The 20,237-nt window shown below is 41.9% G+C and overlaps 1 pseudogene; it reads left to right on the top strand.

The window, feature by feature from the left end:
* Positions 1-19,160: 19,160 nt before the first annotated feature.
* LOC110583637 lies at positions 19,161-19,694 on the top strand (annotated as a pseudogene).
* The last annotated feature ends 543 nt before the right edge of the window (positions 19,695-20,237 follow it).

The raw sequence follows: 20,237 nt of genomic DNA, 5'->3' as shown, positions 1-20,237 counted from the left end.
TCACATTGGGAGAATCAAATGGACCGATGTAGGCAGGGACTTGGTTGTTACCTAAATAGACCCACATCCTTCTCCAAAATATGATGTCAATCCTGCCCCCCCACTTCCCCACTTGTCCACTTGGACCATCATTGTCCCACCCAGGCCTTGAGAATCTCTCACCTGGATTATGTCCGCAGCCCCCAACTTGTTCCTCTGATTTTAATCTGGCCTCCACTAATTCATTTTTCCTCCAGACCACTGTCAAAATGTGATCCACCTATCACCTAAATCTATTATGTCATTCCCCTATTTCTAATCTTTTGAAATTTTTCTATCACCTACAGAATGAAGCCTATCTAAGACTCCCAGCACCTTCCTGCTGCTGCAGGCTCTGCCCCACATGGCCATGCCCCACACAGGACACTCTACCAACACGTTTCCCCTCCTCACACTCCACGTTCCCTCTGGCCCCTGTGCCTTGTCGTGCTGTCCTCTCTACCTGAGGTGTTCTTCTCATTCTCTGGGCTGGCGTGACTACTGTTCATTCATTCGGATTCAACTCACACCCTACCTCCTCCAGAGATCCTTCTCAGCCCTCAGGGCAGAGAAGGGACCCACCGTTCTGTGGGCTGCCTCCTTCTGCAGGCCCTGCCCTCACTATATGGACTTGATTGCAGTCTACTAGTCTCGTTATGTGTCTTCTGGCCTGTGAGATGCTTGAACACATCAACTGTGACTTAGTTGTTGCTATGTTCTCACTCAAAGTATAGCACCATATCTGTCCTATATTTGGTACCCTATAAATGCCTGATGAATAAATGAATGAGGCTGGAAAGACAAAATGAGCAAGAAGAAGGGCTTAGATTTTTACACAAGCTTTGTAAGGGTTATAGCAGGTCATATAAAGTTTATAGTAGGTTTTTTATAAGGCTGTTCAAGTTTTGTTAGAAGCATATATATTTATAAATAGGCAGAATAATTTAAAAAAAAACAATTGTTAGAGTTGAAAGAGACTTTAGAGAGCATCTAGTCCAACACTTTTCTTTTACAAACTGGGGAAACAGAAACTCAGAGAAGTTACGACCTGCCCAAGGCTCCATGGTAAGGTAATAATAACCTGTGAACAGGTCTACATATAGTATTTATGGGGTCTACTGTATGACTCGAGGCCTGTATTATATATGCTTTAATATTTATGTTCAAGTAAAGAATCAGTATCATGATTCACAAGTGGTATACTGAGCCCTCTAAAAGTACAAAATTTTTTTTTCGATTTTATTTATTTATTAGAGAGAGAGCGAGACAGGGAACACAAGCAGGGGGAGTGGGAGAGGGAGAAACAGACTTCCCACTGAGCAGGGAGCCCGATGCAGGGCTCGGTCCCAGGACCCTGGGATCATGACCTGAGCAGAAGGCAGACGCTTAACGACCGAGCCACCCAGCCGCCCTAGATGTACAATTTAAGAGTAATATCAAGTGTCTCGTATTGTAAAATGTTCCGCAACCACCATCTGCAACTACAGTGAACACCACACTAACTCCTGAGTATCTCTGGAACCACCAGTTGGAACCCAAAGAGGAGGAAGAAAATGGGAGCTCAGCACTACCAGGAAGTGATACTTGATTCTGCAATCTGAAAGGAGGGACTTGACAAATTAATTAATTTGTCTTTGTCTTTTTTTCTACCTAAGTGCTTCTGCTACCTATACCTTCCACATTCCATCTCTGACGTCAGCAGAGGCACAGCCCACCAGCCTGGATGGCATTTGGTCCGTTCTTTCGTCCTGAGGGACACAGAGCAAGAGAAGTGCAACAGCGTTTCTGTGGGGCCTGGGACCAGTGCTAATCATCAGGGTAGGCATAGTGGCTGTGTTGTACCAGCACCGAGCATCCATATGGTGCTTAATAAATACGTGTTTGTGGTACCAGGGCAAGAGTCTGTATGTGCTACTGCCTAAGGGTCCAGGGCAAGAGTCCTGCTTTTAAGGACTCCCTTTATAGCAGTACTAAATTTGAAAGAAAATCATATACAGGAACTAACAAGCTTACCTGTCAAGCTCCCCATCAAAATATCGTGGGACAGTAATAAGGCAACAGTCTACTGGGGTCCTTAATACAGCATTTCTTCCATTCTTATGGCATTGCATTTAGGATCTAAGGTATAAAGGTCTAAGGGGGAAAGGCCAAGAAACTGGGAATTTGCAGTCTTGGATTGTTTTCTTACATCTACTAGTTACCTACTGGGTAACTTTGAGAAAACACAACCTGTTAATGGTTAGCCATTTCAGTTTCTCTACCCATAAAATAAGCCATAAATTATCTACACCCTCACAGAAGTACTGGGAGAATAAGTGCTCAGATGAAAGATATTGTATAAGGATAACATGGTCTTACAAATTTGAAAGCTGTTCTGACCTCCACTTAAATAGTTAGCATGATGTCAGGTTCACACAGAAAGAGTCTCCAACATAACTAGTCTTAGATGCAATAGTTTTCTTTGAGCTATTCAAAAGAAGAGTGTTCTCTAAATCCAATCTATTTTCTTGGGCAAAAAGTTTGTGTGTAACATGTAACTGTCCTGTGAAAAGAGTCCATAATGAAAACAAGACTGTTGCCTGGGAGTCTCCTCCCTTCCGTTTATATCCCATCTGTCATTACCTGCCCCTTTCTGAGCTGCCGGACACTCCTGTTCCCCTTTGGTTTGTTATAAACTGGACAAATAGAGTCTTTTGCCTTCCAGCGCCTCATTTAAGCTATTTTGAATCATTCAGTCTCCTAGAACAATCTGTGATTTGGATTATGGATGTATCAAGTAAGAGAGACAAATGTGGTTAAAAGCAGGTATTTTCCTGATTTAGATTAGGGACCAACTTCATCAGCTTGATTAAGGAGGTATTCAGAAACCCAAGCCATCTAATCCTGTCTTGAGGCACGATGGGATCCCTGCTGCATGGCTGGAGCCATCTTAGAGAGAGTGCAAGCGGGGGCGAGGGGCAGAGGGAGAGGGAGAGGATCTCGAGCAGACTCCGAACTGAGCATGGAGCCCGACGCGGGGCTCGATCCCACAACCCTGAGACCACAACCTAAGCCAAAACCAAGAGTCAGACACTTAACCGACTCAGCCACCCAGGTGCCCTCCCTCACAAGGAATTTTATGCTTCAGAAGCAGAGAGAATATCCCCTCCCACCTATAAACAGCACTGAGCTGGTCTCTGGGGACTCAAGGACTCTGGAATCACCAGGCAGAGCACGGTTGGGATGTGGGCTTTGATGACCTGTAACTTCTTGAGGTCCTAATTGGAAAAACTATTCTAAGAAATAGGCAATTCCTGGGAGGTGGATGGTTCATTTGTGTTTCCCTTTATACACAGTAAGGAGGTTCTTCACCTTAAGAGAACCATCATGCCAGTGGTATGTGTTTTCCATTCTTTTTTTTTTTTTTTTAAGATTTTATTTATTATTTGAGAGAGAGAATGAGATAGAGAGAGCATGAGAGGGGGGAGGGTCAGAGGGGGAAGCAGACTCCCTGCTGAGCAGGGAGCCTGATGCGGGACTCGATTCCGGGATTCCAGGATCATGACCTAAGCCGAAGGCAGTCGCTTAACCAACTGAGCCACCCAGGCGCCCTGTGTTTTCCATTCTTGATCAGCCCACTGAACCATACCCTTCCTGTTCATGGTCATCTCTTCAGAACCTGTCTGGGCCTTGGCCATGAGAGTTGCTCAAAAAAATATTTGTTGAACAAATAAACAGAACATAATTTCATCACTTCATCCAATTAAAAAAGTGATACCCTACTTACAAGACCTTCAGAAGAATTTTCCCACCCTAAATTTCCCAGAAATCCAAATGGACAAAATATTTCCATTTTAATTTTCAAATATACGAAGAATGCAGTGACCACAGTTTATATTCTCCCTCCTATTTTCCTCAGGGCCTGCGTTGCTCATTTAAATGCAATTTGCTGCCTGTTTGGGTCAGTGACTTAAGTTGGGAGGCTCTTACAGTAACTCAGCACTGTGGAAATTCCAGACCTCTGGCTGGGGTCTGGGGGAGAAGCCCGGGTTTGGCGGCTCTGAGGGCCACTGTAGGTAAGCACCAGGCAAGAGGGCTGGTCTACCTGGGCCAGCAGGTCTCCAGCCTCACCAGTTTGGTTTAGCATGGAATCAGTCAGCAATGCCTGAGAAAGCCAGGAGACCAGTCGGGATGATTAGGGAGGTTATAAACCAGAAAACTTCCGCCTTGGTATTTGAAAACCACACGGTATTTTACAACATTCCTGTCCATTAACTGCTGGGAAGGGCACTACCTTATTGCCTTTTGCATAATGGAACCAATCTTTCCCCTCAGAGGCCCTCGTGTTGCTTTGATCAAGTTCAAAAGATGAGGGAAATGATGACTAAGGACCTTGGGAATCAGACCGAAGAATCTCACAGACATACTCAAGGGTTTTGCGGAGATCGCTGTTTGTTTGTTTGTTTGTTTTTTACTGATGCATCATTTTGGTAAATAATTTCTATGGTCAGGGCACTTATCAAACTCCTTACCCAAATATTTGTTATTTAGAAAAAAATCAAGGAAACAGACTTGTGTTTATTATTCCGAGATCAGCAGCAGTTTGATGAATTAAAAACAGTCTTACTTTTTCCTCTTTCCTCTCCCTTTACCAGCCTCTTGTAAAAGTGCCAACATTATACACCCAACTCTCTACACAGTGAAAACGAAAAATAAAAGTGACCTTGGTGATCCGTTGGCTGCCTCTGCCCACGTTAGACTTTGGGCCAAGAGCCCACTCCCCTTTAGCATCAGAGGCAGATATTTGGAACCAACTGAGTTGGAAAGGGATACTGTAAATGTCTGTTTCCGGTTCACAGGGCCCTCAGCGTCACTGCATAGTTTGAATGTCTGACTAGTTTCCTGACTTTGAGAGTCTCCCACTTTAAACATGAGGGATCGACCCTGGAAAGGAAAGGAAAGACACGCACGAGTCTGCCACTGACTCCACCAGCCTTTACTCTCAGGCTGGGTTTCTCCCGGCGGGATTTAAATAGAACTATTGTGACACGGACCGCGACTTCAGTTGCTGTCCCGAGGCAGGGTGATGGTGAGGTCGTGGGTCTGCTCACATGGTCTGAGTGGGGAAGGCCAGGTCTGGGCCAGTTCGCCACAAAAGAGCTTCCAGGAAAGCCCCACCTCCCCTCATCGTGACCGAAGAACGGAGCAAAAACAGACACTTCAAACTCAGACAACCATGGTAAGGCTGGCTCTCCTCGACACCGTCCTTCAGTGGTTCTACTGATATTTTACACGTGTGAAAGAAAAGCTTTGTTAGGGGCACAGATCTAAACTCTTTCCAAAAGAGACAACCTTGCTACGTCATGAGGAGGGAACCAACGCATCCCAATGAATCCCTCTATTTTAAAATAAAAGGATTTTATTAACCTATACCGAACGAAAACTCTAGGGCTACAGTAACTTCAACTTTGCACAGAGTTGCCACAGAGCTTAACATATATATTGAAACACTCACGCTGTCTTTAAAGCCACTCTATTCTTGAACGTCCTCAATGTTAACAAATGCAATAGCAATTCCCACCTACCTGTAGAGGTCCTGCACCGATTGCTTCTATTCCTTTTATAATAAACTGAGCTGGCTGACAAACTGATTCTGCTCCGTCAAGGTATGACGGGTGGTTGCTAATTCCTGAGGGGAATGGGCTCCTGTTGGTCTGATCTGAAAGAGAGAGGCCAAAGCACCAAGTTTTCCAGAGGAAACACAGGAGTGGGGGCAGGTACCATGGGGGGGGGGGGGGGGTAGGGAGAGGGCAAGCGTTGGTTGGGGGAAGGTGGAACACTAGCCATGAATGACTGCCGGCATTTGCAGTTCATAAGTGAACATTTCATATTCATGAATAAAAAGTTTCATTGACCATTATGAAAGTTAGAATTCTGTGTTCAAAAGTAAAAATTTCAGCAACTAATTTCACTATACCTAGTGGAATCCTAGAGGCAGGAGCCCCCTCACCCCCCAAAATAGGAGAAGCCGAGCATTGCGGCCTTCTGCTGTCAGTCACAGGCGTCCCGCCAATGGAAGTCCAGAGGAGAGTGGGAGGAGGAAAGGCTTTTGTTTTCCTTTTCTTCAAGCATTATGAAACAACCAGTCCCTTAGGATTCCATTTAAGTCTCGCCGAACTACTTTCTCTCAGGAACTTTTGCCTTGAACCACTTTTAGGCACTGAACTAGTTCCTTCTTGCTGGAAGAACGTTATTGTATTGTCTGAAATAGTGCATGCTTCCTTCCAGAATGCCGGCGGAAAACCCCAATGATGCCCTTTCCCACTAAACTATTAGGATATCTCCTTCCAGTAAATGCAAAAAAGAACACGCAACCATTACTAACTGGCAGGCTAGGAATGTTTTTTAAGTTGAAAAGTTACTTTTTTTTAACTTAAAATTTCTACTACTATGAGCTTTACGAATGCAGACCATGCCATACATCTTTGTATCTCCACAATTTCCACTTTAACGCACATAGATGGAGATGAATTATGATTTTTTATGTGAAGGAAATTGACCTGCAAATTAAAAACCTTTTTCATACAGAACTTTGGCCAAGCAAAGGCCCAGAATATCTGTAAATGTGATGGAGAAGCAATGAGGGTAGTTCTTGTCCCAGTGTAGTATGAAAATCTAGATTGAAAGTCTGTTTTACTTTTCACATTCTGTTTTAATGAAAAGAAGGAGGAATGTGAATAACAATTAACAATTCAAACAAAACTCATCTGAATTTGGCTTTGATTTGTGATAAATACCGCACCTCAGTAGTGACCATGATCCCCTTCTATTCATCTTCAACTTCAATCTTTGTCCACTTGATCAGATCCTGGCTGGAAAGAGGACCCAGAAGGTTCCAGACATCCAGGGAAGATAATCTTCTGGAAAAAGAGGAGAGGTGGGAGAAGGTGCTAGACGAGAGGACCCAGGAGTCATAGTTGAGGTTCATCTCTGCCACTGAATCACTTTGTGTCACTGAGAAATGTTTTTTACCTTTTCATGCCTGAGGTTTCTTCTTGACAGCTGAGATGAATGGATTAGATAATGTAAAAATTTCCTGCTGGGACTGGGATTGAACTTCACATGTAAATAAGAATTCATTGAACTTTGCATTGTTGTGGTATTATACTGAATATGGAGAGAGCTTATGAATTTAATAATAAAAACTAAAAATGGATAAATGGAGTCAAACAAAGAATTATCAAAAGCTCAAAGACATTTAGGGACAAAAATGGAAACAAAGTAAAACGTTTACATACTTTTAATTCTAGTGCTTACCACTGTTTCCTTCTGCAGCTTATTTAAATGCACATTTCAAAGTTATAATAATTTTGAGTAAATCCCCTAGTTGGCTTGAATGTATGTAAATTTGATCTTGGTCATTTAAACTTGACACAATTCAGCAATTTTTGAAATCTGTATTATTCAAGTAAATGAGTAGTGTCATTTGCTTATTTGATGCGATTTTTAAAAAATGAGTCCTTTGAGAAACTGCTTCTGGGTATCAATACTAAAATGAAAACACTGGCTAAAATCATAAAAGCAGGAAAATTAATTTCAGGGCGTTTTAAACTCCCCCTGTTTCCTGGGCTCACAGGGCTTCAGAAGTTGAGAATTGTTCTCTGATGTCACTGTTCTCTGAAAGCTGATCCATTCAAATCCAGATGGTGGACATCTTTGAATCACATACTGCTTACATTTTTCAGTGCCTCTGAAAAAGAATTTCCCCCTTTTAATCCTCAAAACAAAACTCAAATGAATTGTTTTACCCACCTGCAGCTTCCTCTGAGGAATATAACTCTTTGATTCAATCCATAATTTCCTCTATTCTCCAACCCCCAAATTATCCAATTTTAGTTTTAAATTCAAATTATTATTACTGTCACTGATTCTGAGCTGGAAAAACGGAGGGTGGTTTTTTGGGGATGTAGCACAGAGATGTTACACAAATATAAGCCAGAAAATTTCTCATTTCTTTAATTCTCTACCACAAACTACCATTGTATTAATCTGAAGACTTTCAGTGTGGTTCTGGGGACTGCAAGTCCAGAAACTTTGGTCTCCTAAAAGCCTCTTTCAAAGGGAAAACTATCTGCTGAACAATAAAGTCCATACAGAGGAATGGAGTGTGGACCTCATTTGTTTGTGTCTCAGATAGAGGCAGGAGCCTAGAAGAAGACTCTGTGTAATACAGACTTGCTGCCGGCTGAAGAAGTACACACACGCAGAGCCCAAGAGCAAGTAAGGAACAACTGGTTGATATGTAGGCCTCTCCTGGCCTCTGGCTCTTCCCTTGCACCCGGTTTACACCCCCACATTCTATCATTGCACTGCTTCAACTAAACTGCAAGCTAAGCTTCCGTCCCATGCCAACACCCATTCCTGTTTCTAAATATCTTTCCTACTTGTACACATCCCTATTTCGTGTCTTTGTATTGTAAGGACGTATACCATTGTGGAATTTTTAGACTGAAAATAAGACATGGTTCTAACATACATAATGTCACCATGTACTTATGAGTTATTAATTCAGACCCTGTTCCTTCTGTGGGAAGAACGCACCATTGGCACCTCAGGCCAATTGCTGTATATCCTATAAGACCTGGTTACTCTTCAGATGCTCTGTGAAGCCTCTCTGACGGTCCCCCTCTTCTGCGCTTCCCAAGCACCCTGAGTGACCTCTATCATAGTTTAGAATAGACTGTTATGGGCTTAATTGTGTCCTTCCCCCTCCCCCACAAACTCATATGTTGAAGTCCCAATCTCCAGTACCTTGAAAACAAGGTCTTTAAAGAGGTGGTTAAGTTAAAATGCGGACATTGAGGGGAGGCCCTAATCCAACATGACTGGTGTCCACATGAGAAGAGGAGAAAAACCAGAAATACATGTACACAGAGGAGGGGCCATGTGAGGACACAGCAAGAAGGTGCCATCTGCAAACGAAGGAGGGAGGCCTCAGGAAAAGGCAAGCCTGCTGACAACTTGATCTTGGACATCTAGCCCCTGGAACTGTGAAAGATAAACTTTTGTTGTGTAAACCACCCAATCTGGGGTATTACAGCAGCCCGAGCAAGATAATACACTGTCCTACAAATTATTGCCTTATCCATCTCTACTTCTGGATTGTGAATACTCTTAAAAGGGACTGTATTTCATCTGCCTAGTCACAGAACCTAGCAGAGTACCTGACATATATAAAAAAAATATTTGTGGATTGAAGGAAGGAAGGAAGGATTTTCCTGACTCAATTTGATCATCAGCCTCTAGTCACTTAGTGTCTTATTTTCCTCCCTATTTTTATTCATCTTCTCCCATCCTAATCCTAATGGCTTGAGTATGTGTCTCTATTTTGCACCTAAGTCTTTAACACAAGCAGATTGATTCCCAGTTTTCAGAGGTATCATGCAGGACATGAGCGATATCCGGAACCACTCCTCCCTCACTGGATGTACACATAGCAGTCGCGTGCTGTGGTTTCTCATCATGACAATATGCTGGGCCCAAAGATGCCAATTTACATGAGTCAGACAGTGAAACAATGGCATACATGCCCCTTTTCTAGAGTTAGGCTAGCAACTCCATCTCATAGAGACTGAAACGGCTCCTAAGAAGAGCCGCTTCTGACTGCCAGTTCTGAGGTGATCAAAATAAGAGAGGAGATCACTGGTACAGTGAGTGACCCAGGAAATGTTAAAAGGGTGGGAAGTTGGCTCAGCAGAGTTGGGAGCTGCCTCACATCCTGAAGTAATTATTCCAATAAAACACTCTTATGTCCAGATATATTTTTTTTCTCAAATTATGGGATAACTACACATAACAACTCAGAAAGATCACATTTGTGTGAATAAACCTGATTGTGCTTTGAAAGCACTTCCTTTCAGCGTCACGCTGCTCCAATCTCCTGGGCTCCAGTAAATTTTGAGGGAAGAATGGCAGGGCCAGAGTATTTACATGTCTATAAAGGCTGTATTTGTTTTTATATGTTCTTGCTGCTTGGCTCTGCAGTCTTGTTTAGAAACATTATGTTGAAAAAAAAAAAAAGAAACAGATGTTAAATGGTATTTTATTTGAGTGAGGGTGCCTGATGAGTCCTCTTGTAAAAGAGTGGCCTGTCATGCAAGGGAACTCGAGCGGCCTTACTGCTCAGGACACTGGGTAGCAACATTTGTAGTGGATGCTGTTTGAACCTGATGCTTGGAGGAATGTTTTCTCCTGTAACAAGGTTTGTAATGGCAAATCATTTTATCCCCAGGTTATGTTTTGTTTTGTGCATGTGTATTATTTTTTTAAAGATTTATTTCTTATTTATTTGAAAGAGAGAGAGAGAGAGAGAGCACAAGAGTGAGGGGCAAAGGGAGAAGGAGAAAGAATCTCAAGCAGATTCCGCGCTGAGCGGATCCTACGGCTGGGCTCCATCTCATGACTCTGAGATCATGAGCTGAGCCGAAACCAAGAGTCAGATGCTTAACCGACTGCCCACCCCCAGGTGCCGCGTGCATGTTTTTTAATTCCCAGTTTAAATGGAAAGTCTAGCAATTCTGTTCTTTTCTGTAAATAGGATGTTTCATTGTAACTCAGTACCTTGAAGTTCTAGCTATACTGAAAAACTTTGGGCCAGTTTATTTTACTTTCCAAGGAAGTGTTGTAAGGTGAACTCTACATTTAAAAGAAGAAATCCTCTAAGATTTAGCCAAACCTGCCTTGAGGTGAGAAATCAAGAGCAAGGAGCTCATTTGTGACTTGAGATAATGATGAAGATCCTTCAGCAAATTCCCAGGACTGCCTTTTCTAGACACTCAACTAAGTAAACTCCATATTAAAAATGTCCATTGTAAAAAATAAATAAATGTCCATTGTGTGCAGGGTACAAGGTAAATGCCTTGAGAGCCATTAAGGATTAAAATCTTTTAAATGTTTCTGGTCCTCAAGACATTCACAGCAAAATTGGGGACAAAAATTTTAATCAGGATCAGGCTAAATAGAAATAAAACATTTCAGTAACAGATCTAAATTAAAAGAGATGGCAACTTCCAGAAGGCTGTCCATGGTTAATTACATGGTAATTATAAGCAAGCAGTGCTCTGAGACCCCAGCGCTCTTTCTAGGGTCTCATCTTCCCCTTAAATGGGAAGGCTTCTTCAGGACAGGCAGATGTAGGTAGGTCCAGGGGAGGCCAACAAACCTACCTCGTTGTCTCCAGATTATGAGGCCAGGCAGACCTGAGCTCAGCTCTACCTAGGACGACCTGGGACAAGTTCTTTTCTGCTCTGAATAGAGATGATAAACTTACCGTTTGAGTTGCTGTGAGGAGTAGATGAGCTCTGCGTAAGTAAATTCTTGGTGTAGACTCTCACACATATTAGCATTTATGAGAGCAGATATCATGTTATTTATCAATTTGTCTTTTAGTTTATTTTCTGTTTGCCCCACTCAGAAGTAAGCTCCTTGAGGGCAGGGACTTAGCATTGTTCTGTCCTTGGATCCACAGTATCTATATTACTATGCAACACATAATAGGTGCCTAGTACATATTTGTTGAATGAATAAATCAATGAATAATTAATAGAACTTCAAAAAAGTGGATTAGCTAATATTATTATTCAACCTTGTCTTTTTCATATTTCTTCTTGTCCCTCTTCATTGTCTTTAAACTTAGGAGCAACAAGAGATGTTGCAAGCAATAGGCTAAGTTCCATTTGAGTAGGATCGTTTGGAGTTTTAAAGTCCCTATGGGTTCAGGCTATTGGAACTTGCATTGTTCACTTCGAGAAGAGTAGACGATGCAGTGGGGAAAATAAAGTTTTTCTTCCTGTATCTCCTTCCTCCATCAGCTCCTCCTCACTGGATCCTTATTATATCTGTGCCCCATTGTGCCCTTCTCACCCATTAATATCCAAAAATAAAGAACAGAGACAAATTGTGGGGAGGAAACAAATATTTTTTCACATAGACCTTCCAACTCCCATGGAGAGAGAGTTGGAATGTAACTTCCCCTTTCTCCAGCCCACCTCAGTGCCCATTTTTAAGTACAGGAAGACTTAGTTAGACGAAGCCTACCAAATGAAGCATGACTGTTAGAAAAATGTTGTGTTTGCCGTGACACTAAGCAGGAATGAGCTTCTAGTGTGAGATCACTTGGCTTTGTGCAAAAGTCCCTGTCACTGCCACCAGAGACAGACTTATTTTGACCTAATTTTCAGTTCTGTTATGATTTTGTAGGCTAAAATTAAATTTGGTTTAAGAACACTGACCAGGGTTTATATCACTAGCGGGAGGGAAGGAATCAACATTTTATCATCTTGTGTTGGTGTGGGACCAAATGGAGCGCCTCATTAAAATCTTATTTGCAGGAAACGGACTCATTTACAGCTCCCCACTCGGTAGTATGTTTGTTAATAGTGCAGAAGGGAGGTAAAATGAGTCACAAAAGGTCAGCTCTGGATCGAGTAAATTTCCTCCCCGACTGCAGATTGCTGACACCTCATTGTGTTTTCCGTGTGTGACACAAAACTTCAATCCATGTACAGTGTAACCTCTTAGATAAAATCCAATCCCCAGACCTGCAAGACCCATTATTGCCTAAGAAAAGCCAAAATTACTGACTGTTTTCCTTTCTTCTGACTTAAAATGCACGTCATCAACCACGTAAAGGAAAAAGAACAACGTGCAAAGTATTCTCTGGGGTTTCTCACCCATTCTAAGATATTCTCACAATGAGTTCTCAGCTTAAAAATGGTCTCATCAGAGGATTTTAATGCTCCTGTGTGAGCATTTCAAGAAATTCAAAGAAATGAAATCTAAACATCTCAGAGGTTGTGGAGAGGTTGATTCAAACACTTAGGTATTTTGGTTTTCATATGAAAAATATCTTAGATCTATATATGGGTCTCTATGGACTTTATAAAAAAAAATTTATAACATGTATATATTAGTCAGGGGCCTGGTAAGAAACAGAATTCACCCCAGAAGTTCCCAGTAAAGACAGCTTAATAAACAACTACTGACGATGGTATGGGCAGGCAAAAGAACAAGTAAGAGACTCTGAAGCACCCAGAGACCAGCAACAGTGGGAAGCTGTTACCACTGTTAGGTGTAAAGGGCAACGGGAGGAAATGATGGTACATGTTCCCCATGGAAGCTAGTGGAGACTACAGTCCCTGCCAAAGACCCACCTGAAGAAGACAGGGAGCCAGGAGGAAACACCCTGATCACCATCTCTGTCCCACCTCTGATCTCCTGCTGGTGCTTCCTGTTGGCCAAACTGAACTGGAAGGCAGTGGCAAGGGAGACTGGGTGACAGGGTCCCTAGGGGTCAGTTGCCCAGCGCGTACAGTAGGGTGGAGAAAGGCAGAGGATTAATCTGCTAGGGCAACTGGAGCATAAAAAGCATAGTGTTCTTCGTAGGCAATGATTTTGCTCAATATTTATTTATTTATTTATTTATTTATTTATTTATTTATTTACTGCCAGTGTATTTATGATAAATTTGCAGCTATTTATCCAGGCTTGCTCTCTACCCTAGTCCCCTTGGAGATCCTGTAGTCTGGATTTATATTGCAAGAGCTTGTCTCTGTGCAGTGCTAACTCTTCTGTATGGGGATTAATCCTTATCTCCATGTCAACTAAATAGATTTAAGATTATGAAAACTGTGATGACCATCTTCACCTTTATGAATCTTTAAATTCAGAATCTCTTGGTCTGGCACAGCTTCATTCTTTCAAGGATATTAAAACATTTTAGTTTTGTTGTCTCATTGATCTTTGCCATATCTCTGATGGGCAGGCATCTTGGTAGTACCTAGTACAGTGGCGCACGGAAATAGATGCTCAATAAATGCTTGTTGACAAGATGATCATCATCAAATGCCTCTTGTGCAGATAGGAAAGCTTACACTGAGAAGTTAAGCAACTTAGCCAATATCTCATGGGGTGCCAGTAGGAACAGAAGCCAAGTCAGAGGGTTTACCCTGAATATGCTTCCTCCAAAAGGAGATTTTGCTAAGCCTGGCAAGAATTTGAACAAGAGTTTATTTTCTTCCTGTACTTTGACCCAATCTGAAGAATAGTTGAGAAACTCAGGGCATAGTTTTTCAACTGATTTGTTTCCTAGATTGCCAGTGAAATGTGTGCCCCATTATTTATTCTTAATCATTAGACATGAAACATTATTGCCCCAGGAACAAAAAGCCAAGTTATTCTCTTAGAGGAATTGAACTAAACTATTATGGTTTCTATATATCATTTCTGGGATGGGGAAAAGAAAATATAAAGGGGAGATGAAATCTGAGAACTGCATGTGAAATCAGTTACAGCCAACCCTTATCAATGAAAAACAAGGATAGGAATGACTTGAGAAACATAAATGTACATGGTTTTAGAAATTCTACAGTTATTATAAACCCATCTTCATCCAAACCTTCTACTATATTCCAAAGTTTTAAATGCTAATTTTTCTTGGATGCCACTGTTTTCCTGAATATCCCATGAGGGATTCATATAGAGAAGGAGAAACAGAGGGGCCTGGATTCACTGCAAGCAAGATAAACTCTTTGTGAAATAATACTAAATCAGGTAGATCAAATTTTGTACATAAGGCAAATCATTTATCAACATGAAAACACATGGGCACAAGGAAGTTCTGTAATCTTGGAAGCCTGTGTCACGCCTTCTTCCAGAGAGGGTATCGCCAGCCTGCTCGATTTGTAGGTGGCTCGTGTACACAGCCTCACTGTGGGCGCATGTGACATGACCTGGGAGACTAACAAAGGGCTTGGGTCTTCTCAAAATCACAGTTATTTATTTTAAAATTTATTTATTTATTTGAGAGAGGGACAGAGTGTGCAAGGAGGGAGGGGCAGAGAGAGAATCTTAAGCAGACTCTGCACTGATGCAAAGCCGGTTGTGGGGCTCGATCCCACGACCCTGAGATCATGACCTGAGCCAAAACCAAGAGTTGGATGCTTAACTAACTGAGCCACCCAGGCGCCCCTCTTCCTTGCCATCTCATCCAGGTGTACATTGCCTGGTGAGTACTTTATCTCTCAAGACTGAGCTCCAATGACACTTCTCCTGATGTGACTAGTGACACCACCCTTTTCTGTCATGCTAGCACAATACACATATCTAAATTATTGCATGCACCACATTGTATAGCGCTCACTGTTTATATGTCCGTCTCCTCAGTGAACTATGAGGTAACATTCTGCAGCCTATTCAGGATCTTAGTTCCTTATCTAGCATATGCACTGCTCTTAAACCCTGAAAACGGAGGGTTGTGCTTCAAAGACCCTACCTTGGCCCTCCTCCAGCAGTGTCCTTATCCCTGAGGTGAGAAGTCAGCAGGACCAGGGATGTGCCTTCCTGGATTCCATGTCTACCCAGATCCCACGCTCCCTGTTTCTAGACCATGCTTTGCTTACCTAGAGCCCAAGAATTCCCCGTCCAAATGGTCCAATCCTCCCTTTGGGGCCTTGACAAGCCCTTTCCCAAGATCTGTCCTCTAAGAAGGGACCAACAACGTGTGTGCTCACTCCTAGATCTGAGGACTGGCCAAGGCAGCTATTCGTGAAGCATATGGACAGAACTTGTATAAACAGGCTAGACTGTCCACATGTGTGCATGAGAGGTGTCCAGGGATGAGGTTAGAGCAGGACTAGGAGGAGCAGGCAGTTAGGCAGAGAGCTGGGGCCTGAAGCCTCAAGGAACCTGAGGGTTCTAAAGTTGAACCTGGCCTCCTAGGTGGGGTTATGAAGGTATATTTATCATGGTGGGAGGATGGATCATATCTTGTCATTTGCAACCTTGAAATATTTAGGCATATGTCACGTGAGCTTCCATGTGTACTCTAGCTTGGATCTCTACACATGTTAGGGCGCTGGTGTCTTGGCTAATATGGTGCACAACACATGGGAGACGCTTCATGCATGACTGAGGACTGGCTCACAGCAAAAAGATGTGGAATAATTGAGACTCAAGGCAAATAATGTAGTGTTTGAGTAAGAGAAAATAATAGAAGATATTACTTATAATTGAATTAACAAACTAGTTCATATACTTCCTAAAAATGTTTATATTCCAAGGGTCAAACAAACATTCTTGCTAGGACGATGTTATTTACCAAATTAATGATCAATTTTTAAAAGCCTCACTTGAATTCTCCAGCATTCTTTGTATTTCCAAAACACAACACCAATCTACAAAGCACTCATAGATGGGTTAAGAATGAAGTCAAATAAAACATGAGTCAGGTAGCAAACTCCGTTGTGGGGGTTAGTTATAGTCCAGCCAGAGAGGAAGAATTAACCAAAACTAGCAACAGTATTTCTTGGAGGCAGCATTTCAGGCGTCTGTCACTTCAAATGACCCCTTTATCCTTCACTGGCAGATAAAATCATTCTTGTAAGGAAAAGGAACATTCATCTTCCAGGTGGAACCCTGAGAACTAAGGTCCTGCTTGCCACAGATATGATAATTTCAATGAATGTAGGCATTTTAATTTTTCTCATGTATAAGAATCAATGGCTCACCATGTTGAGTAACCAAGACTTCTTATCTCTTTTCTAAAGATAATACTTTTATTGTCACATAAGTGCATGTTACTAACAAATGTAAGGAAATTTCAGGCTAAAATATGTATATACATATGGTTGTATGTGTATGCATGTATATATGTGTGGAAATTGAGAGGGGCAGGGAGAGGGAGAGAAAGGGAGAATCTACTTAACTTGGAAAATCAACTAAGAAACATCTATTGAGGGACTTCTCCATACTCAGCATTTGTCACATTATGCTAAGCATAAGGGATAAAAAGTCAAGGCCTTAAAACAATAACGAGATACTACTGTACACCTATTAGAATGGACAAAATTTGGAACACTGACACCAAATATTGGACAGGATGTGGAGCAAGAAGAACTCTCATTCACTGCTGCTGGGAATGCAAAGCTACTTTGGAAGACAGTTTGGTCATTTGTTAGAAAACTAATATACTCTTATCATATGATCCATTGATTGTGCTCCTTGGTATTCATCCAAAGGAGTTGAAAACATGTCCACACAAAAACCTGCATGTGAATGTTTGTATCAGCTTTATTCATAGTTCAAAACTTGGAAGCAACCAAGATATCTTTCAGTAGGTGAATGGATAAACTGTGGTATATCTAGACAATGGAATATTACCCAGTGCTAAAAAGAAATGAGATATCAAGCCATGAAAAGAAATGGAGGAAACTTAATGCATATTACTAAATGAAAGAAGCCAATCTGAAAAGGCTACCTATTCTATGATCCCAACTATATGACATTCTGGAAAAGGTAAAACTACAGAGATAGTAAAAATATTAATGGTTTTTATGGTTGGGGGAAGGAGAGGAGGAATGGATAGGCAGAGCACAAAAGATTTTTTAAGGTGGTAAAAATATAATATCATTATGTCATTATATATTTGTCTGAACCCATGGGATGTACAACCCCAAGAATGAACTGAAATGTAAAATAAGGACTTTGGGTGAATATGATGTGTCAACATAGGTTCATCAGTTGCACCACTCTGGTGAGGGACACTGATAATGGAGGAGGCTGTGCATGTATGGGGACAGGGGTGTCTGAGAAATCGCTGTAATTTTGCAATTTTGTGGTGAGCCTGAAACTACTCTAAAAAATTGTCTTTTTTTTTTTAGAGTTTTTTTTTTTTTTCCCCCACAGAAAGATAGAGAGCACAATTTGGCAGAGCTGCAGGCAGAGGGAGAGGGAGAAGCAGGCTCTCCGCTGAGCAGGGAGCCCGACACAGGCTCGATCCCAGAACCCTGGGATCATGACCTGGCTGAATGTAGCTGCTTAACCAACTGAGCCACCCAGGCACCCCTAAATAATTAAGTCTTGAGAAGAAGAAGAGGGGCATCTGAGAAGGAGGAAAAGGAGGAGGAGAAGAAGAAAGACAAGGTCCTGTCCCCAGGAGAGTTGACGATTTTTTTTTTTTAAGATTTTATTTTTTTATTTATTTGAGAGAGAGAGAGAGAGCACAAGAGGGGGTAGGGTCAGAGGGAGGAACAGACTCCCTGCCAGGGAGTCTGATGCGGGACTCGATCCCGGGACTCCGGGGTTATGACCTGAGCTGAAGGCAGTTGCTTAACCAACTGAGCCACCCAGGCGCCCAAGTTGACGATATTTTTTTAAGATTTTTTATTTATTTATTTGATAGAGAGAGACACAGCGAGAGAGGGAACACAAGCAGGGGGAGTGGGAGAGGGAGAAGCAGGCTTCCCGTGGAGCAGGGAGCCCGATGCGGGGCTCGATCCCAGGACCCTGGGATCATGACCTGAGCCGAAGGCAGACGCTTAACGACTGAGCCACCCAGGCGCCCCTAAAGTTGACGATATTTGATGGGAGTTTGGTCTGGAGTGATGGGAGAAGCACTGTGGGCATATGTGGGTAAGGGTGAGGGCACAGATTTGCCTATTACCTCCTATGAACAGACACTGTGATTACGTGTGTTATATTAGGGCATCTCATTTAATTCTCATCAAACCAGTGCATGTAAATACTATCCTCATTTTCCAGATGAGGAAACCAATGTTTAGAAGATGAGCCCAATGAAAGAGCGATACAACTGAGCAGTTGCAGAAAAAACTATTTAAAAGGAACTTATGGGAATGTAAATGGGTACCATCACTATGGAAAACAGTACAAAAATTCCACAAAAAATTAAAGAGAACTACCATATGATCCAGCAATCCCACTTCTGGGTATATATCCGAAGGAAATGAAAACAGGTTATTGAAGAGATATCTGCATTCCAGTGTTTATTACAGGCAAGGTATGGAAACAACCTAAATGTGCATCCGTGGATGAGTGGAAAAAGAAGATGTGGTTCATGCATACAAAGGAAAATTATTCCGCTATGAGAAAGAATAAAATCCTGCCATCTGTGATAACACGGATATTTCTCAATGCTAAGTGAAATAAGCCAGATGGAGAGAAAGACAAATACTAAATGGTGTCTCTTAAATCTTGGAAAATCTTAAAAATCTTAAATAAAAAAAATCTTAATTAAAAAAGGTTAAACTTTTAGAGATCCTCCGGTAGCGGCGGCCCGCAAGGAGATGAGGGCTCCGCCACGCGACACCATGCCTTTCTTTGATGTGCAGAAAGGCTGGGCCTTAACTTAGATCATTGGATGACCATCCAAAGTGCTGAGCAGCCTCACAAGATCCCAGGTCGATGCCATACTTTTGAAAAAGAATGGATAGAGGGCGCCTGGGTGGCTCAGTTGGTTAAGCGACTGCCTTCGGCTCAGGTCATAACCCCGGAGTCCCGGGATCGAGTCCCGCATCAGACTCCCTGGCAGGGAGTCTGCTTCTCCCTCTGACCCTCCTCCCTCTCATGCTCTCTGTCTCTCATTCTCTCTGTCTCAAATAAATAAATAAAATCTTTAAAAAAAAAAAAAAGAAAAAGAATGGATAGAATGTGCGCATGGAATCGGTGGTACCTGTGCAGAGAAAGAGTGCAAGATAGAATTTGATGATTTTGTAGAATGTCTGCTTCGGCAGAAAATGATGAAACGTCTGAGTGACATCACGAGGCAGCGAGATAAACTAATAAAGGAAGGGAAGTACAAACCTCCATCTCACCACTTGGGCAAGGGGGATCCTAGGCCCTGAGCAGAGCTGCTGCTGATGGCTGGAGGCTGATTTTCATGTTCTCTCTTTTCCACTAGAAAGTTCATTTACTGAAAACCTCTTTGTGAAAGTGTCTAAAAATAAAGGATTGCTCTATCCTAAAAAAAAAAAAAAAGTCAAACTTTTATAAGGAGTAGAAAAGTGGTTGCCAGGGGTTAGGGAGTAGAGAAAATAGGGAGAGGTTAATAAAAGGGTACACACTTCCAGTTATAAGCTGCATAAGGTTTGGGGATCTAATGTACAGCATGGTGACTATAGTTGATAACACTGTATTGTATAATTGAAATTTGTTAAGAGAATAGAATTTAAATGTTCTCACCAAAAATAAAATAAAGCAAATATGTGAGGTAATGGCTACGTTAATTAACTCGACTGTGAGATCCTTTTACAATGTATATGTATATCAAACTATCACAATGTACACTTTAAATATCTTACTATTTTATTTGTCAATTATACCACAGTAAAGCTGAAAAAAAGAAACATGAACAGCTGAGTCAAATTGCTCATACAATTTAATTATGT

This window comes from Neomonachus schauinslandi, chromosome 8 (genome assembly GCF_002201575.2).
Source record: "Neomonachus schauinslandi chromosome 8, ASM220157v2, whole genome shotgun sequence".
NCBI classification, from domain to species: domain Eukaryota; kingdom Metazoa; phylum Chordata; class Mammalia; order Carnivora; family Phocidae; genus Neomonachus; species Neomonachus schauinslandi.
Note: the sequence above shows the minus strand (reverse complement) of the source record. Positions and strands in the feature narration are given on the sequence as shown.